At 47.8% G+C, this 20387-nt stretch overlaps 1 protein-coding gene across 2 annotated transcripts in view; it reads right to left on the minus strand.

Moving 5' to 3' along the window:
* LOC134933686 (E3 ubiquitin/ISG15 ligase TRIM25-like) overlaps positions 1–20387 on the minus strand; it is a 75060-nt gene that overhangs the window by 53086 nt on the left and 1587 nt on the right. The gene's annotated exons all lie outside the window — the stretch shown is intronic.

The raw sequence follows: 20387 nt of genomic DNA on the forward strand, positions 1-20387 counted from the left end.
GCAAGTGTGCGATCGCATGTGTAGCTGAGCTGCTTGTGCAGTCTCTGCGCAGCCCAGGACTTACTCTTCCAATGCGATTGAATCTGCTGATCGGGGCCAGAGCAAACGTCAGAATCCCTTCCTGAAACCGCTTGAGCCCGCCTGCGTTTTTCCGAACACTCCCTGAAAACGGTAAGTTGCCACCCACAAACGGCCTCTTCCTGTCAATCACCATGCGAACGCCAATGCAAATGGATCCTTCACACCATCCCGTCGCTGACCATTTTAGCCGTCCGACCCACCTGCGCATTGCGGCTCAGACGCATGCGCAGTTCGGATCTGATCGCCCGCTGTGCGAAAACGCACAGCAGCGATCAGATCTGAATTAGGCCCTAGGATTTTTGACACCCATGCCAAGGCAGTTGTTGGTCCACCTCACGGAAAAACAAAAACAACAAATTACACCACATGCTGTATCACACAATAGAGCCTCTTGTTCACAGTATGCCACACAGCAGCAATGACCTTTATAGTACATTGTGCAATACATTGGTATCCCTTATGCATCTTACATTACACAGGATCTAGACTTCTGTTTTACTGGGGGCAGTCTAACAATGAATCCTGACTGCTCCCCTTTCTTGTCCCAACTCACCCCCTTGCACCCAAACGATGAGTGTGATCAGCGCAGAAAGGAGTTGTGTATACAGTGGGGCAAAAAAGTATTTGGACAGCCACCGATTGTACAAGTTGACCCACTTAAAAAGATGAGAGAGGTCTGTAATTTCCATCATAGGTACACTTCAACTGTGAGAGACAGAATCTGAAAAAACAAACAAAAAAACCCCAGGAAATCACATTGTATAATTTTTAAACAACTTACTTGTATATTCTTGTGGAAAATAAATATTTGGACACCTACCAAGCAGCAAGATTTCTGGCTCTCACAGACCTGTTACTTCTTTAAGAAGCTCTTCTATCCTCCACTCATTACCTGTATTAATGGCACCTGTTTGAGCTGGTTATCTGTATAAAAGACACCTGTCCACACCCTCAAACAGTCAGACTGCTACCTCTCCACCATGGCCAAGACCAGAGAGCTGTCTAAGGACACCAGGGACAAAATTGTAGAGCTGCAGAAGGCTGGGATGAGTTACTCGACAATAGGCAAGCAGCTTGGTGAGAAGAGATCAACTGTTGGCGCAATTATTAAAAAATGGAAGAAATACAAGATCACTGACAAGCTCCCTCGACCTGTTGCTCTATGCAAGATCTCACCGCGTGAAGTATCAATGATCTTGAGAACGGTGAGGAATTAGCCGAGAACTACATGGGGGGACCTGGTCAATGACTTCAAGAGAGCTGGGACCACAGTCACAAAGGTTACCATTAATAACACACTACGTCGTCATGGATTGAAATCCTGCAGCGCCCGAAAGGTCCCCCTGCTTAAGCCAGCACATGTCCAGGCCCGTCTAAAGTTTGCCAGTGACCATCTGGATGATCCAGAGGAGGATTGGGAGAATGTAATGTGGTCAGATGAGAGCAAAATCAAACTTTTTGGTATAAACTCCACTCGCCGTGTTTGGAGGGAGAAGAATGATGAATGGCATCCCAAGAACACCATACCCACTGTGAAGCATGGGGGTGGAAACATCATGCTTTGGGGCTGCTTTTCTGCAAAGGGGATAGGACGACTGATCTGTATTAAGGAGAGGATGAACGGGGCCATGTATCGTGAGATTTTGGGCAAAAACCTCCTTCTCTCAGTAAGAGCATTGAAGATGGAACGTGGCTGGGTCTTCCAGCATGACAATGACCCCAAACACACCGCCCGGGCAACTAAGGAGTGGCTCCGTAAGAAGCATTTCAAGGTCATGGAGTGGCCTAGCCAGTCTCCAGACCTCAAGCCAATAGAAAATCTGTGGAGGAAGTTGAACGTCTGTGTTGCCCAGCGACAGCCCCAAAACATGACAGATCTAGAGAAGATCTGCATGGAAGAGTGGACCAAAAATAGGATTTTGGTACTTACCAGATAAATCCTTTTCTTTGAATCCATAGGGGGCACTGGAGTACTCTAGGGATATGGACGGGCGTTAGCCGGGATAGGCACATATTTAAATTAGTAACTCTCCACCCCTGCCATACTCCCATAGAGACTCCATTATTTTTACTGAGCCGAAGAGGAGCGATAGAGAGGATGAACCATAGAGAATTACATATAACCTTATAACATAACGGACAACCCTAAAGTTGACACGTAATGTAACTGACAACAAACATTTGGCACAATAATAGAAATCACGTAATATTGTAACAATCAGTGAGAATATGTGTTACCATAAGATCCACTGAACTTACCACAAGACAGGTAAACTGCTCTGGGTGGGCGTCCAGTGACCCCTATGGATTCAAAGAAAAGGATTTATCTGGTAAGTACCAATATCCTATTTTCTTTTTCATTCACTAGGGGTCACTGGAGTACTCTTGGGATGTACCAAATTTCCCCGCCAGGCGGGAGAGCCGTTTGGCACCTTTAACACTAGACGGCCAAAGCTAGATGCTGATGCCGTAAACGTATCAACTTGTAAAAGCGCACAAACGTGTGCACTGATGACCATGTAGCAGCTCGTCCAAGTTGCGTCGTAGAAAGCTCCATGACCTGCTGCCCATGACTTTCCCACAGAACGTGTGGAATGGCCTGACACTGATGTAGGCGGTTGTAGCCTAGCAAGAAGATAAGCCTGACGTATGGTCAGTTTAATCCATCTGGATAAGGTCTGCTTGGAAGCTGGCCAAGCTATCTTAACTACATCATAGAGAACAACAATGTATTTGTTTTACGTACAGTTGATATTTGGGCTACACAAACACGTAGTGCGTGTACCACATCCAAAGTAGCTGAAGTTCCTGAACCTTCTGATAACACAGGAACTACGATTGATTAATTAATGTGGAAACATTATACTATATGTGGTAGGAAGCGGGATTCGTCTGAAGTTCCGCTCTATTCATCATGAAACGGCAGATACGGTGGCAACCAATTCTGAACACGCCTTGCTGAAGCTAAAGCTAAGAGAAACTGTTCCAAAGTGAGAAACTTCCCATCCACTTGTTGGAAGGGTTCAAAATATGAAGACTGTAAAAAGTCTAAAACCAGATTCAAGTCCCATGGCATGGTATAAATGGAGGTTGTACTCTGAGGACACCTTGTAAAATTGACAAGGCAGAGACCTGCACCATTAATGTAGCTAAACGTAGTCCTCCATCAAACCCCGTCTGTAAAAATAGCAAAAGATCGGATAACTTGAAAAATTATGTCGGAAACTTCCGAGCTCACACCAACCCAACCTATATAGGCACTCCAAATTCTGTGATAATGAGCTGCTGTAACTGGCTTCCTAGCCCGTAACATGGTTGGAATAACCGTTCCGGAATACTCTCTTTCCTTAGGAGGGCGCTTTCAACCGCCACCCCGTCAAGCGTATCTGCGCTAAATCGGGGTGAAGGGACGGACCCTGTTGTAACAGGTCCGGACGTAGCGGGAGCGGCCAAGGATCGTCTGCGAGTAGCACACGGAGATCAGAGAACCATACTCTCCGAGGCCAATGAGGCGCCACCAGTATGACCGTCATAGACTATCGTTTGGTCCGCTTAGCAACCGAGGAAGGAGCGGAAACGGTGGAAACAGATACACAAAGCTGTACGACCACTCGATCGTGAGAGCATCCACTGCCACTGCCTTTGAGGCTCTTGTTCTGGACACATACTGGAATGTTTTATGATTTTGGCGAGATGCCATTAGATCCACCTGTGGGTAACTCCACCTCTTGGACCAACTTCTCGAACACTTCTGGATTCAATGCCCAGTTTTCTGGATGAAATTCCTGACAGCTGAGATAATCAGGTGTGGAATGAACACTGCCGACAATATCACCTGGTGATGCTCGGCCCAATTAAGGATTCAAGCAACTTGCCGCATGGCCATGCGACTTAGAGTTCCTCCTTGTTCATTGATGTATGCGAACGCCGTCACGTTGTCTGACTGCACCTGGACCGTCTGAGAATGGAGCATGTGCACTGCTTGTCGCAGCGCGTTGTAAATTGCCCTGAGTTCCAGGACATTTTAATTGACAGCAATCTTTTGTGATCTGACCAGAGACCCTGAAGCTGACAATTTTGGACCACAGCTCCCCAACCTCTGAGACTCGCGTCCATCGTTAGAATTACCCAATTCCAGCCGCTGAACGTCCGTGCGGCGAGATTGTGTACTTGGAGCCACCAGAGTATTGAAACTCTGGCCCTTGGAGACAACCGCACTACCTGATGAATTTGTAGATGTGTGCAAGAACATCCCGTTGAAAAGGACTTGAGCGATAACTCCGAACTGGAGTGCTTTGAAAGACGCCACCATCTTTCCTAGCAGTTGAATGCACCGACTGTCTGTGGATTGCGTACTAACCGTACCCGATGACGAACACTTTGTGTGTTGTGTTCTTGAGTGTGACAATCCAACCGTACTGAACTAGGCCATTGTACGTTAGTGATGCACGTTGCAGGCATAAAAGTGTTGAGACGTATCTTTGATGAGCAGATCTCCAAAGTACGGAACTGTTATCACTCCCAGGAATCTGAGATGAGCTATCATGACAGACATTACTTGTGACTACCCGAGGCGCCGATGAGAAGCCAAACGGTAGCGCTTGACCTTGATAATGGTTTTTACTGCAAAATATAAGTAGGCCTGATGCGTCTAAGTACGCATTCTTGAGATCCATCAAAATTCTGAATAACTGTGGATCCCAACCTGCAGTCACTACCTGCAGGGATTCCATCTTTGGGCCTAATTCAGGCCTGATCGTAGCAGCAACTTTGTTAGCAGATGGGCAAAACCATGTGCACTGCAGGGGGGGGGGGGGGGGGGGGGGCGCAGATATAAAATGTGCAGAGAGAGTTAGATTTGGGTGGGGTGTGTTAAAACTGAAATCTAAATTGCAGTGTAAAAATAAGGCAGGCAGTATTTACCATGCACAGAAACAATATAACCCGCCCAAATCTAACTCCCTCTGCACATGTTATATCTGCCCCCTCCTGCAGTGCACATGGTTTTGCCCATCTGCTAACAAAGTTGCTGCTACGATCAGGTCTGAATTAGGCCCTTTAATCTTTAGTAAGCGACTTACTGATTGAGCTCCTTTAGTTGGTTTGACAGAGCCATGTGGCATTGGAACTACCAACTTGTCCTGTTGGTGACTGGAACCGAAATCCAACTGCTGAGTCTACGAGAGACTGTATCGCGGAATGCAGAACCGCCTTCTTGTGGAACCTTTGCACACTAAATTGCGGATCCACCCATTTGTGGATGCCCACAACTGAAGATTGGAGACGGTCTGGAAACCCATCCTGCCCCTGGCTTGTCGGTATACTTAGTGTCCTGACAACGGTCAGTGGTTTGTTGAAAACCACTTCCTCTACCACGTCTACTGTGTGTGGTTGTTCCTGTAGCACGGCCTCGAAAGGACTGAGGTCTAAAGGGAAACAAAATTCTGGAGCAGCAGAATCTTGAACCGGTGGCACTGCACTGCGGGTCAGGAGCCTTATCCACTAGGCTACAGGAGCCCTTTTTTGAACGCTGATTCTTTGCCTGTCAAGAACGCAGCCCCAAGCACACGTCGTGCCGCAATTGTTGCAACTAAGAAGGGGAGAACTAACCTGGCCGACATCCATAGAAGACGTACATAGATACTCAGCTGATTCTCAGATGTGATCAATGAGAAGTATGAGGTGGTCTTGTTGTAGAGCCGACTTTAGCTGTGTTATCCACGCAAATTACAGCCTTATTCACCCAAACTCCCACCAAATCAGGTCTAAGTAACACCCCTACTGCTATATACAATGACTTTAGCATAGCTTCTAGCCTACGCTCTGACGGGTTTTTAACGTTGTAGAGCTGGAGTTTTGACATCTGTTAACTGGTTATTAAGAGATTCTGACTAAAGGAAAACACACCGGTGTTTTTTCATATAGCAAACCACACGTTATCATCTTACAAAGGGGCTTCAGACTCTGTAACCTGCAGAACCTGACGTATTGCGAAGATTATCAATAGCCGGACTGTCAGTAACTGATGCCTAGCCCCTTTCACGTACCTCATGCTCCTCTTGAGATATGAGATGTATCGTGGATTGTCAGAATGCAACATAGCCGACACTGGCAAGTTATAAGACAAATGATAACTATATTTCAGAAATTGAGCTAGAATTGGATCTTCGTTCTGGCATCTCAGGAGGAATTGCCCTAGCCTCAGATCTAGCCGCCCGTTGCAGCGGCTAATCCCGCTAGGAAACGCGTCATTAGTGTTCCCTCAGGTAACACACTCTGACAGACTGTGCAGCTAAGCTGCTTGTTCGCATTAGTAGACAAAGTCAGACCAGTCACACGACTCTGTATAAGCCCGAAGTGCAGTGCACGTGGGCCACTACTACAATCAGTGAAACCTGAGCTGTCCGCACCTCGACTAACTCCCATGCACCATCTGGTGGCCTAGAGTTGTAGGACAGCAACTTCCTGGAAGAAGAACCAGGAAGGAATGTTAAAATGGCTTCCTGCCATGTGCTTTTTACCAATATTAGTGGCTACTTGAGTATATAGTATATACAGTCTCTATACACATATACATACTACATAGAAATAAACACACACACACACATATATATATATATATATATATATATATATATATATACATACATATATACATATATACATATATACCCATACATGGACACCCCACACATTGGAACATAGACTTAAAAGCCTGATAGTGTCCTTCAAATAACTTATGTCCCTTACACAGGCCTAATAGCCTGAACTGCTTGCTGCATTAAAATGCAGCTTAGTTATGGGGCCTCCCGCTATGTTCTATGCGGGCATTCCTCCCCCCCCCCCCCTTCTCCCCGCAATCTCCCCTGTAGTGTCGGACCGCGGCAGCAGAGTGAGCTGTCCATGGTCATCTGCCCCCTCTCCCCCTTATCAATACAGAGCCGCTGATGTTAGGAGGGCTGTGGAGCCGGAGACCGGGGAGCGGATCAAGGAGAGGGCCGCGGCAGCAGCGAGAGCTGACCGCGGTCAGCCTGCCCGCTCTCCCCCTTTATAGTCGCTGGGAGGGAGGCGGATGTGGAGAGTCTCTGAGAGCCGAGGAGCGGCGAGTGTCTCTGCGGCAGAGCCGGGCGCCGGAAAGATCATGTGTCTGCACACAGTGGCCGGCGGCTAGGGACAGTGGCCGGCGGCTAGGAACAGTGGCCGGCGGCTAGGGAGCGGCGGCTGGGGTGGTGCTGTACAATATGCGGCTGGGACAGGGCAGCAGGGGGGTACTTTTGGGACTTTTTACAGACAAATATATAGTCCCCACATAGCGGGCGGCAGCGTGAGCTGCACGGCCAACACCCCCCCGCAATATAAAGCAAGGGAGCGGTGGCAGTGTGAGCTGTCTAACCGCTCATTACCTGTTCCAGGGGAGGTTATGACGGGGCTTCTCAGCTAAGCACTATCCAGCTCCTTTGTGCAGCCTGAAGCTGCAATCAGCTCTGCTGATTGTGGTCTATGGTGGGGCCCCTCTCATGAGCCCCGACAAGCCATCTGCTAAACTTCTGCAGCACCAACGATCCCGGACCCGAGCTTCTCTGATAAGCTGGGAAGGGATCGAGTAGAAAAAATGAATAATAATCTTGAAATTGAAGTATCTAAGGAACTTCCGTCCACTGTACCTTCCCGACTGAGGCACAGAAAAATACTGGAGCCTCTATGGGAGTATGGCAAGGGTGGAGAGTTACTAATTTAAACATTGAAATATGTGCCTATCCCGGCTAACGCCCGTCCATATCCCTAGAGTACTCCAGTGACCCCTAGTGGATGAAAAAGAAATACCTGCTACAGTGTGTGCAAACCTGGTCAAGAACTACAGGAAACGTTTGACCTCTGTAATTGCCAACCGAGGTTATATTAAAAAGCATTGAGTTAAACTTTTCGATGGTCCAAATATTTATTTTCCGCAAGAATATACAAATAAATTGTTTAAAAATCATACAATGTGATTTCCTTTTTTTTTTCCTTCAGATTCTATCTCTCACAGTTGTAGTGTACCGTGTACCTATGATGGAAATTACAGACCTCTCATCTTTTTAAGTGGGTCAACTTGACAATCGGTGGCTGTCCAAATACACGCGTGTGCGTGTGTGTGTGCGTGTGTGTGTGTGTGTGTGTGTGTGTGTATATATATATATATGTATGGAAAAAGAAATTGGAGGTGTGAGTGCAAACCGGGTTTAAATGGAGAATGTCTGTGGAACTACAAGTCCAAGTCCAGATTGTTAGATCCAAATTGAAACAGGTAAAGTCTCCAGACAATCTGGCTGCACACTGCCGTTTAGATCAGCTGTCGTCCACCCCGTTCTCCCGACGGGGAAAGATTTTGTCTAGAGAAGATAGAATAATAGGGGGCGCCAATAGTGCATTAAAAGATGACAATTTATTGACACATCATGAAACACAGGTCTAAAAATGTGAGCGTACCAAAGATGGCGGTATTATCACCGATGATAAATTTGTTTTATAATCAAAGATACAAAAAGGATTCACCACTGCATGTTGCCTTGTTCAGCGTCCATCCATAAGCCACGCCCCGTGGTACGCACACATATTTAGACCTGTGTTTCATGATGTGTCAATAAATTGTCATATTTTAATGCACTATTGGCGCCCCCCATTATTCTATCTTCTCTAGACATTATTAATATATACAGGTTGAGTATCCCTTATCCAAAATGCTTGGGACCAGAGGTATTTTGGATATGGGATTTTTCCGTATTTTGGAATAATTGCATACCATAATGAGATATCATGGCGATGGGACCCAAGTCTAAGCACAGAATGTATTTATGTTTCATATACACCTTATACACACAGCCTGAAGGTCATTTTAGCCAATATTTTTTATACCTTTGTGCATTAAACAAAGTGTGTGTACATTCACACAATTCATTTATGTTTCATATACACCTTATACACACAGCCTGAAGGTCATTTAATACAATATTTTTAATAACTTTGTGTATTAAACAAAGTTTGTGTACATTGAGCCATCAAAAAACAAAGGTTTCAATATCTCACTCTCACTCAAAAAAGTCCGTATTTCGGAATATTTGGATATGAGATACTCAACCTGTATATATATATATATATATATATATATATATATATATATACTGGTGTACATGAACGGATGCAATTTTTTGTACATGCTGCTTATGCTGTATTTTCCTGATGGATCGAAACGTTGAAAGAACTCTCTTTGTGAAATCACCTTGATAAGTATAAATAAAATACTCAATGCTTTTTACGTGCAAAATTCTGGTGAGAGCCCCTTTATGCTGCCTTTCTATATATATATATATATATATATAAAATAAGATTTTAAACCTACCGGTAAATCTTTTTCTCGTAGTCCGTAGAGGATGCTGGGGACTCCGTAAGGGCCATGGGGATAGACGGGCTCCGCAGAAGACATGGGCACTTTAAGAAAGACTTTAAGTATGGGTGTGCACTGGCTCCTCCCTCTATGCCTCTCCTCTAGACCTCAGTTAGAGAAACTGTGCCCAGAGGAGATGGACAGTACGAGGAAAGGATTTTTGTTAATCCAAGGGCAAGATTCATACTAGCCACACCAATCACACCGTATAACTTGTGTATCAATTAAACAGTTAACAGTATGAAAAAATAACGTAGCATCAGTCCAACCTGATGGAACTATAACATAACCCTTATGTAAGCAAAACTATATACAAGTCTCGCAGAAGTAGTCCGCACTTGGGACGGGCGCCCAGCATCCTCTACGGACTACAAGAAAAAGATTTACCGGTAGGTTTAAAATCTTATTTTCTCTAACGTCCTAGAGGATGCTGGGGACTCCGTAAGGACCATGGGGATTATACCAAAGCTCCCAAACGGGCGGGAGAGTGCGGATGACTCTGCAGCACCGATTGAGCAAACAGGAGGTCCTCCTCAGCCAGGGTATCAAACTTATAGAATTTTGCAAAGGTGTTTGAACCCGACCAAGTAGCAGCTCGGCACAGTTGTAATGCCGAGACCCCTCGGACAGCTGCCCAAGATGAGCCCACCTTCACAGTGGAATGGGCCTTGACTGATTTTGGTAACGGCAATCCCGCCGTAGAATGCGCCTGCTGGATGGTATTACAGATCCAGCGAGCAATAGTCTGCTTCGAAGCAGGGGCGCCAACCTTGTTGGCTGCATATAGGACAAACAGTGCTTCCGTTTTCCTGACTCTAGCCGTTCTGGCCACATAAATTTTCAAAGCCCTGACCACATCAAGGGACTCAGAATCCTCCAAATCTTGTGTAGCCACAGGCACCACAATAGGTTGGTTCATATGAAAAGATGACACCACCTTAAGAATTGAGGGCGAGTCCGCAATTCCGCCCTATCCATATGGAAAACCAGATAGGGGCTTTTATGAGACAACGCCGCCAATTCCGACACTCGCCTAGCCGAAGCCAAGGCTAATAACATGACCACCTTCCAAGTGAGATATTTTAACTCCACACTTTGAAGTGGCGCAAACCAGTGCGACTTAAGGAAACTCAACACCACGTTAAGGTCCCAAGGCGCCACCGGAGGTATAAAAGGAGGCTGAATATGCAGCACTCCCTTCACAAAAGTCTGTACTTCTGGGAGAGAAGTCAATTCTTTTTGAAAGAAAATGGATAAGGCCGAAATCTGAACCTTAATGGATCCTAACTTTAGGTCCAAATTCACTCTAGTCTGTAGGAAGTGCAGGAAACGGCCCAGATGGAATTCTTCCGTAGGAGCATTCCTGGCCTCACACCAAGAGAAACATATTTTCGCCATATACTGTGATAATGTTTAGCTGTCACGTCCTTCCTAGCCTTTATCAGCGTAGGAATGACTTCATCCGGAATTCCTTTCTCCGCTAGGATCCGGCGTTCAACCGCCATGCCGTCAAACGCAGCCGCGGTAAGTCTTGGAACAGACATGGCCCCTGTGTAGGAAGAGGCCACGGATCTTCTGTGAGCATTTCCAGCCGATCCGGATACCAGGTCCTTCTTGGCCAATCTGGAACAATGAGAATTGTTCTCACTCCTCTTTTTCTTATTATTCTCAATACCTTGGGTATGAGAGGAAGAGGAGGAAACACATAAACCGACTGGAACACCCACGGTGTCACTAGGGCGTCTACTGCTACCGCTTGAGGATCTTTTGATCTGGCGCAATACCCCTGTAGCTTTTTGTTGAGACGGGATGCCATCATGTCTATCTGGGGTAGTCCCCACTGACTTGCAATCTGTGCGAAGACTTCCTGATGAAGTCCCCACTCCCCTGGATGCAGGTCGTGTCTGCTGAGGAAGTCTGCTTCCCAGTTGTCCACTCCCGGAATTAACACAGCTGACAGGGCGCTTACATGATTTTCCGCCCAGCGAAGAATCTTGGTGGCTTCCGTCATTGCCACTCTGCTACATGTGCCGCCTTGGCGGTTTACATGAGCCACTGCGGTGATGTTGTCTGACTGGATCAGAACTGGTTGGTCGCGAAGTAAGTTCTCCGCCTGATATAGGGCGTTGTATATGGCCCTCAGTTCCAGGATGTTGATGTGAAGACAAGTCTCTTGACTTGTCCAGAGTCCTTGGAAGTTTCTTCCCCGTGTGACTGCTCCCCACCCTCTGACGCTCACGTCCGTGGTCACCAGGATCCAATCCTGAATGCCGAACCTGCGTCCTTCCAAAAGGTGAGCACTCTGCAGCCACCACAGGAGAGATACCCTGGCCCTGGGGGACAGGGTGATCCGCTGATGAGTTTGTAAATGTAACCCGGACCACTTGTCCAATAGGTCCCATTGGAAAGTCCTTGCATGGAACCTGCCGAAGGGAATGGCCTCGTATGTTGCCACCATTTTTCACAGGACTCGAGTGCAGTGATGCACTGACACCTGTTTTGGTTTCAATAGGTTCCTGACTAGAGTCATGAGTTCCTGAGCCTTTTCTGTCGGGAGAAAACCCTTTTTCTGGTCTGTGTCCAGAACCATGCCCAAGAAGCTCAGACGAGTCGTAGGAACCAGCTGCGACTTCGGGATATTAAGAATCCAGCCGTGTTGCTGTAACACCTTCAGTGAAAGTGATACGCTGTTCAGTAACTGCTCTCTTGATCTCGCTTTTATGAGGAGATCGTCCAAGTACGGGATAATTGTGACACCTTGTTTGCGCAGGAGCACCATCATTTCCGCCATTACCTTGGTGAAAATCCTCGGGGCCGTGGAAAGCCCAAACGGCAACGTCTGAAATTGGTAATGACAATCCTGTACCGAAAATCTCAGGTACGCCTGATGAGGTGGATAAATGGGAACATGAAGGTATGCATCCTTTATGTACAGAGATACCATAAAATCCCCCCCTTCCAGGCTGGCGATGACCGCTCTGAGCGATTCCATTTTGAACTTTAAATGTTTTAAGTATAGGTTCAGGGATTTTAAATTCAATATGGGTCTGACCGAACCGTCCGGTTTCGGAACTACAAACAGGGTGGAGTAGTATCCCTTCCCTCTCTGAAGTAGGGGAACTTTGACCACCACTTTTTGAAGACACAATTTGTGAATAGCATTTAACACTATCTCCCTTTCTAGGGGAGAAGTCGGTAGAGCCGATTTGAAAAACCGGCGAGGAGGCACCTCTTCGAATTCCAGCTTGTATCCCCGAGAAACAATTTCTATTGCCCAGGGATCCACCTGTGAGTGAACCCAGATGTGGCTGAAAAGTTGAAGACGTGCCCCCACTGGGGTGGACTCCCCCCGCGGAGCCCAAGCGTCATGCGGTGGATTTTGCAGAGGCCGGGGAGGATTTCTGTTCCTGGGAACTAGCTGTTCTGTGCAGCTTTTTACCTCTGCCCTTACCTCTGGCAAGAAAGGACGATCCACGCACTCTTTTGCTTTTATTTGAACGAAAGGACTGCATTTGATAATGTGGCGCTTTCTTAGGTTGTAAGGGAACATAAGGCAAAAAATTTGATTTACCTGCCGTAGCTGTGGAGACCAGGTCCGAGAGACCTTCCCCAAACAATTCCTCCCCCTTGTAAGGTAAAACCTCCATATGTCTTTTTGAGTCGGCATCACCTGTCCACTGCCGGGTCCAGAGGACTCGTCTAGCAGAAATTGACATAGCGTTTATTCTGGAACCCAGTAAACGAATGTCTCTTTGAGCATCCCTCATATATAAGACAGCATCCTTTATATGGCCTAGGGTCAATAAAATGGTATCCTTATCTAGGGTCTCAATCTCCACAGATAAGGAATCTGTCCATGCTGCTACCGCGCTACAAACTCAGGCCGACGCAATTGCCGGTCTGAGTAATGTACCAGAATGTGTGTAAATGGATTTCAAGGTAATCTCCTGCTTGCGGTCTGCAGGATCCTTGAGGGTAGCGCTATCTTTTTTGACAAGCGTGTCAACGCTTTGTCCACCTTAGGGGATGATTCCCACCGTACCCTGTCCGTTGGCGGGAAAGGATACGCCATAAGAATCCTTTTGGGAATCTGCAGTTTTTTGTCTGGAGATTCCCAAGCTTTTTCACATAATTCGTTCAACTCATGTGAGGAGGGAAAAGTTACCTCAGGTTTCTTTCCCTTATACATGTGTACCCTCGTATCAGGGACAGGGGGTTCCTCTGTGATATGCAAAACATCTTTTATTGCAATAATCATATATCGAATACATTTAGCCAATTTTGGCTGTAATTTTGCATCATCGTAGTCGACACTGGAGTCAGAATCCGTGTCGGTATCTGTGTCTATTATTTGGGATAGAGGGCGCTTTTGAGACCCCGAAGGTCCCTGCGACATAGGGACAGACATGGGTTGACTCCCTGGCTGTACCCTACCTTCAGCTTTGTCTAATCTTTTGTGCAATAAATTTACATTAGCACTTAAAACATTCCACATATCCATCCATCCAGTCAGGTGTCGGCGTTGTCGACGGAGACACCACATTCATTTGCTCCCCGTCCTCTCTAGGAGAGCCTTCTACCTCAGACATGTCGACACACGCGTACCGACACACCACACACTCAGGTAATCCTCTTATCTGAAGACAGTTCCCCCACAAGGCCCTTTGGTGAGACAGAGAGAGAGTATGCCAGCACACACACCAGCGCTATATGACCCAGGAAAAAACACAATAAATATATGTTTACCCAGTAGCGCTGTGTATATATGTATATATGCGCCTAATTATGTGCCCCCCCCCCCTCTTCTTTAAAACCATCTTTCACTGTGGTATAAGCAGGGGGGAGTCCGGGGAGCTTCCTCTCAGCTGTGCTGTGGAGAAAATGGCGCTTGCGAGTGCTGAGGGAGAAGCCCCGCCCCCTCGGCAGCGGGCTTCTGTCCCGCTCAAATACACTAGAAATTGGCGGGGGCTCTTATATATACATACAGTGGCCAACTGTATACATATATATTTTTGCCAAAGAGAGGTTCATATGCTGCCCAGGGCGCCCCCCCTGCGCCCTTACAGTGACTGCCGTGTGTGAGGTGTATGGGAGCAATGGCGCACAGCGTTACTGCTGTGCGTTACCTCAGTGAAGATCATGAAGTCTTCTGCCGCCTCTGAAGTCTTCTTTTCTTCTCATACTCACCCGGCTTCTATCTTCCGGCTCTGCGAGGAGGACGGCGGCGCGACTCTGGGACGGACGGCGAGGGTGAGACCTGCGTACCGATCCCTCTGGAGCTAATGGTGTCCAGTAGCCTAGAAGCAGAGCCTTTCAACTCACAGAAGTAATTCTGCTTCTCTCCCCTCAGTCCCTCGATGCAGGGAGTCTGTTGCCAGCAGGCTTCCTGAAAATAAAAAACCTAACAAGTATACTTTCTGTCAGGAAACTCAGGAGAGCTCCCTGAAATGCACACAGTCTCCTCTGGGCACAGTAGTAAACTGAGGTCTGGAGGAGGGGCATAGAGGGAGGAGCCAGTGCACACCCAGACCTAAAGTCTTTCTTAAAGTGCCCATGTCTCCTGCGGAGCCCGTCTATCCCCATGGTCCTTACGGAGTCCCCAGCATCCTCTAGGACGTAAGAGAAATAGGATTTTAATTACCTACCGGTAAATCCTTTTCACGTAGTCCGTAGAGGATGCTGGGGTTCCATTTAGTACCATGGGGTATAGACGGCTCCCTTGGGAGACATGGGCACTTTAAGAGTTTAATAGTGTCAGCTGGCTCCTCCCTCTATGCGCCTCCTACCAGACTCAGTCTAGAAACTGTGCCCAAGGAGACGGACATACTTAGAGAGAAGGAAATACACAGATAGTGGCGAGATTCATATCAGCTCACACATATGAAAAGCCGACACAACCTTTGGAAGAAATTGCTGACGAGTTCTGAGCTCAGTCCCATCTTCATGGAAAATCAAGTAGGTGTTAGGCGCCGCGGTCCGGGGCTTCCTCCTTGCCTGGCGCCTAGCAACTAGGGATGCCGTGCGCGCTGAGCCGCCGGGTCCCTAGCAACGCTAGGACGCCGTGCGCGCTGAGCCGCCGGGTCCCTAGCAACGCTAGGATGCCGGGCGCGCCAAGCCGCCGGGACCTTAGCAACGGGGACGCCAAAGGCGGACCGCGTTCCCCGTTGCAGGGTTGATTAATTAAAGTGTTCACACATGTTTCTCTGGTCGTGCAGCAAGGCAGCTGCACGACATTTATTGTAATTAGGCTCTGTACTCTGATTGGAGGGTTCCCTGTTAAATGCCTCCTCAGTGCCTCACACAGACGCCGGTGATAGCTTCCTGCATGCTGCTCATGTTTGGTGAACGTCTGTTCCTGGTTAGCTGTGTCCGGTCCCTCCCGTTCTCTGAGTTCCTGAATCTTGGAGTTAGTCACCTGGTCCCAAGGAGTTCTTCTGGTCCTAAGTTACCTGTGGCAGTCGATTGAGGTTCTCTCTTGGATTCGTGAGTGGCGGCCCTGCCGCATGTTGCGGCCTAGGCCACTTTAGTATTGTTTCATTGTACTGGTGCATTTGCGGAGGTTTCCGCTTCCATAGTCCTCTCCGGTAATCGGCGGTGCCATGTAGGAGAGTGGACAAGTGGAATATTTTGGTTGTTCTTTTCCCTGGCGGTAATCCGCGCATACTTTTAGTTTCAGGTTTGCCAGTAGCCCCTGGCCTTGTTGTTTAGTTAGAGGGCCCCTTGTTATCACCCTGTCTCAGTTCACTCTTTGTCTCTCATTAAGACCTGAGGGGGCATCGGAGTTGGGCAGACGTAATCCGCCCTTCAAACGCGGCTGCCATGGGCCCAAGAAACCATAGTCTCGCAAGAGTGTACTGACAGCACGGGTGAGACAACGGAGATAGGGTGCCAGGGGCTATTCCCATTCCATTTCCCTTTCCCAGCATTACGTCCTGGTACTCAGGTCCCACCGTATAAGATCTCCCCTGACCTGAGTATCAGGATCATAACATATGGGGCTCTTGTAGGACAATGCTCCCAATTCGGACACACGCCTAGTAGATGCCAGTGCCAACAGTGTGACCGCCTTCCAAGTAAGAAACTTGACATCCACCTCTTGTAAAGGCTCAAACCAATCCAATTACAGGAACTGCAGCACCACATTAAGATCCCACAGTGTCGTAGAAGGCACGAAAGGTGGTTGGATGTACAGAACCCCTTTCCAAAAAGTCTGAACCTCAGGGAGAGCAGACAATTTTTTCTGGAAGAAAATGTACAAGGCCGAAATCTGGACTTTAATGGAACCCAAGCGTAGGCCAACATCCACACCTGCTTGCAGAAAGAGGAGAAACCGTCCTAGTTGAAACTTGACCGCAGGAAACTTCTTGGATTCACACCAAGACACATACTTTTTCCAAATCCGATGGTAATGTCTAGACGTTACTTCCTTCCTAGCCTGTATCAGGATAGGAATTACTTTTTTTCGGAATGCCCTTCCGAGCTAATATCTGTCGTTCAACCTCCATGCCGTCAAACGTAGCCGTGGTAAGTCTTGATAAGCGAACGGCCCCTGTTGCATAAGGCCCTCGCGAAGAGGAACAGGCCTCGGATCCACCAGCAGTAAATTCAGAAGATCCGCGTACCAAGCCCTTCTTGGCCAGTCCGGAGAAATGAGGATTGCCTGAACTCTTGTTCTTTTTATTAGTTTGAGAACCCTTGGGATGAGTGGAAGTGGAGGGAACACATACGCTGTCTGGAACACCCACGGAGTCACCAGGGCGTCCACAGCCACCGTCTGTGGATCCCTGGAACAGTACCTCCGAAGCTTCTTGTTGAGGCGGGAGGCCATCATGTCTATTTGAGGTACACCCCGACTTGTTACCTCCGCGAACACCTCCATTCTCCTGGATGGAGACCGTGTCTGCTGAGGAAGTCAGCTTCCCAGTTGTCAACTCCCGGAATGAAGATTTCCGACAGCGCCACCACGTGCTTTTCTGCCCAGAGGAGGATTCTTCTTACCTCTGACATTGTGGCTCTGCTCTTCGTTCCGCCCTGTCGGTTTATGTAGGACACTGTCCAACTGAACCTGAATGGCCTGATCTTGCAGAAGATGTGCAGCTTGTAGAAGGCCGTTGTACACCGCCCTTAGTTCCAAAATGTGTATCGGAAGGATGGGTTCCAGACTTGACCACTTTCCTTGGTAGTTTTCCCCTTGGGTGACTGCTCCCCAACCGCTGAGACTTGCGTCCGTGGTTAGAAGGATGCAATTCTGAATCCTGAATCTGTGGCCCTCGAGAAGGTGAGAAGTTTGTAGCCACCAAAGGAGCGAATCCCTTGTGCATGTGAAGATGAGATCCCAACCATTTGTCCAGGAGATCCAGTTGGAAAGACCGTGCATGAAATCTTCCGTACTGTAGAGCCTCGTAGGAGGCAACCATCTTCCCCAGGAGACAAATGCGCTGATGAACCGATACCCGGGCAGGCTTCAGGACATCCTGGACCACTGATTGGATCACCAACGCTTTCTACACCGGTAGAAACACCATCTGTACTTCCGTGTCAAGACTCATCCCCAGGAAGCACAGTCTCCTTGTCGGCTTCAAATGTGACTTTGGAAGGTTCAGGATCCACCCATGATCCTGGAGTAGTCGAGCTGAGAGAGCAATGCTCTGTAACAGCTTCTCCCTGGAAGATGCTTTTATCAGCAGATCGTCCAGATATGGAATTATGTTCACTACCTGCTTGCGGAGGAGTAGCATCATCTCTGCCATGACCTTGGTGAACACCCTCGGTGCTGTGGAGAGGCCAAATGGCAGCGCCTGGAACTGATAATGACAGTCCAGCAGCGCAAATCTTAAATAAGCCTGATGAGGCGGCCAGATTGGAACATGAAGGTACGCATCCTTGATATCCAGGGATACCAGGAATTCTCCCTCCTCCAGATCTGAGATCACCGCTCTCAGAGACTCCATCTTGAATTTACATTCCCTCAAGTAGGGGTTTAAGGATTTTAGGTTTAAAATCGGCCTTTCCGAACCATCCGGTTTCGGTATCACAAATAGGTTGGAGTAATAACCCATGTCTTTAGGTGAGGTGGAACTGGAACAATGACACCTGTGTGCAACAATTTTTGAATGGCTTCCTGTAGGATAGCACTTTCTGTCGGCAAAGCTGGTAAGCCTGACTTGAAGAATCTGTGAGGTGGGAGTTCGTGAAACTCCAGTCTATACCCCTGGGCAACAATATCTTTTACCCAGGGGTCTAGGCAAGAAGACGCCGAGATGTGACTGAAATCCTTTAGTCTGGCTCCCACCTGCCCGATTACCAGGCTTGGAGGTCCACTGTCATGCTGAAGACTTGGAGGAAACAGAACCTGGCTTCTGTTCCTGGGAACCTGCTGGTTTTCTGGATTTCTCCCGGCCGCCTCTAAAGAAAGTGGAAGGGGGTTTGGACTTTTTAACTTTTGCGGTCCGAAAGGACTGCATTGTAGACGTAGGATAAGACTTCCTAGTCGGCGGTGTCGCTGAGGGAAGGAAGGTCAACTTACCGCAGTTGCCGTGGAGATCCACGCATCCAATGCGTCCCCAGAGTCTGACCTGTGAAGGGTAGGTTCTCCACACTTTTCTTGGATTGCGCATCCGTAGACCGTTGGCGCAAACAGAGTCCTCTGCGTGCTGAGATAGCCATGGAAGAAGCCCTTGCATTAAGTAGACAAGGTCCTTCATGGCCTCCACCATGAAACCTGCAGAATCCTGTATGTGACGCAAAAACAATTCAATGTCACTCCTATCCATAGTATCTAAGTCCTCTAGTAATGTGCCTGACCACTTTACTATGGCTTTAGAAATCCACGCACATGCAATAGTGGGTCTTAAAGCTACGCCTGTAGCTGTGTATAGTGATTTGAGCATAGTCTCAATCTTGCGGTCAGCCGGCTCTTTTAAAGCGGTTGAACCAGGGACAGGTAAAACAACCTTTTTAGACAACCGAGATACGGAAGCGTCTACAATCGACGGGTTTTCCCACTTTTTCCTGTCCTCTTCAGGGAAGGGAAAAGCAATGAGATTCCTTTTCGGGATCTGGAAGCTTTTCTCTGGGTTTTCCCAGGATTTTTCAAACAAGGAGTTTAACTCCTTAGAAGCGAGGAAAGTAAGAGAGGTTTTCTTATTGTCTGTAAAGTAAGCTTCCTCTACCTGCTCAGGAACTGTTTCAGTTATGTGTAAAATGTACCTAATGGCCTCAATCATTAGTTGCACCCCCTTAGCAAGGGATGCATCTCCCCCCAGCATATCCCCATCACCGTCCCCTGTATCACAGTCGGTGTCTGTGTGAAGCCTGCATTATCTGGGCCAGAACACGCTTTTTAGGGTAAGTAATAGGGGCCTTAGATGAGGTAGTGGGAGCTGAACACTTCAAAACCGCTACAGATGGTTTCAAAACCTGTGTTTCATTCTCATTATGTGACATCCTAGATGAAATCTGGGATATCATTCCCCTTATAGAATCCAACCATGGGGGTTCGGACTCAGAAGGCTGAGAAGGAGCATGGCAGTCCTGAGTACATGGAATAGACTCTTCAGGAGAAAGATACACACTCTGCAGCACAGTACACAAGTCCCTATGTTAATGTGAGATATACAGCCACACACACACAGGAAAATGTCAGACACAGTTTCCCCAGAGTACCTTCAGAGAGTCACAGAGTATAAGGAGCCAGCCACACAGCGCCCCAGTAGACAGTTAATATAACAAACGGCCGGCGCTGACTGAGTAACCTTAATAGGGTAAACAGTACTTATAAACACTCCCCCCCCCCCCTGTCTATAACATATACTTGCCTACCCTCCCGGAATGGCCGGGAGGCTCCCGAAAAACGGGTGACCCTCCCGGCCCCCCGGAAGAG

This window comes from Pseudophryne corroboree, chromosome 6 (genome assembly GCF_028390025.1).
Source record: "Pseudophryne corroboree isolate aPseCor3 chromosome 6, aPseCor3.hap2, whole genome shotgun sequence".
Classification (NCBI taxonomy): domain Eukaryota; kingdom Metazoa; phylum Chordata; class Amphibia; order Anura; family Myobatrachidae; genus Pseudophryne; species Pseudophryne corroboree.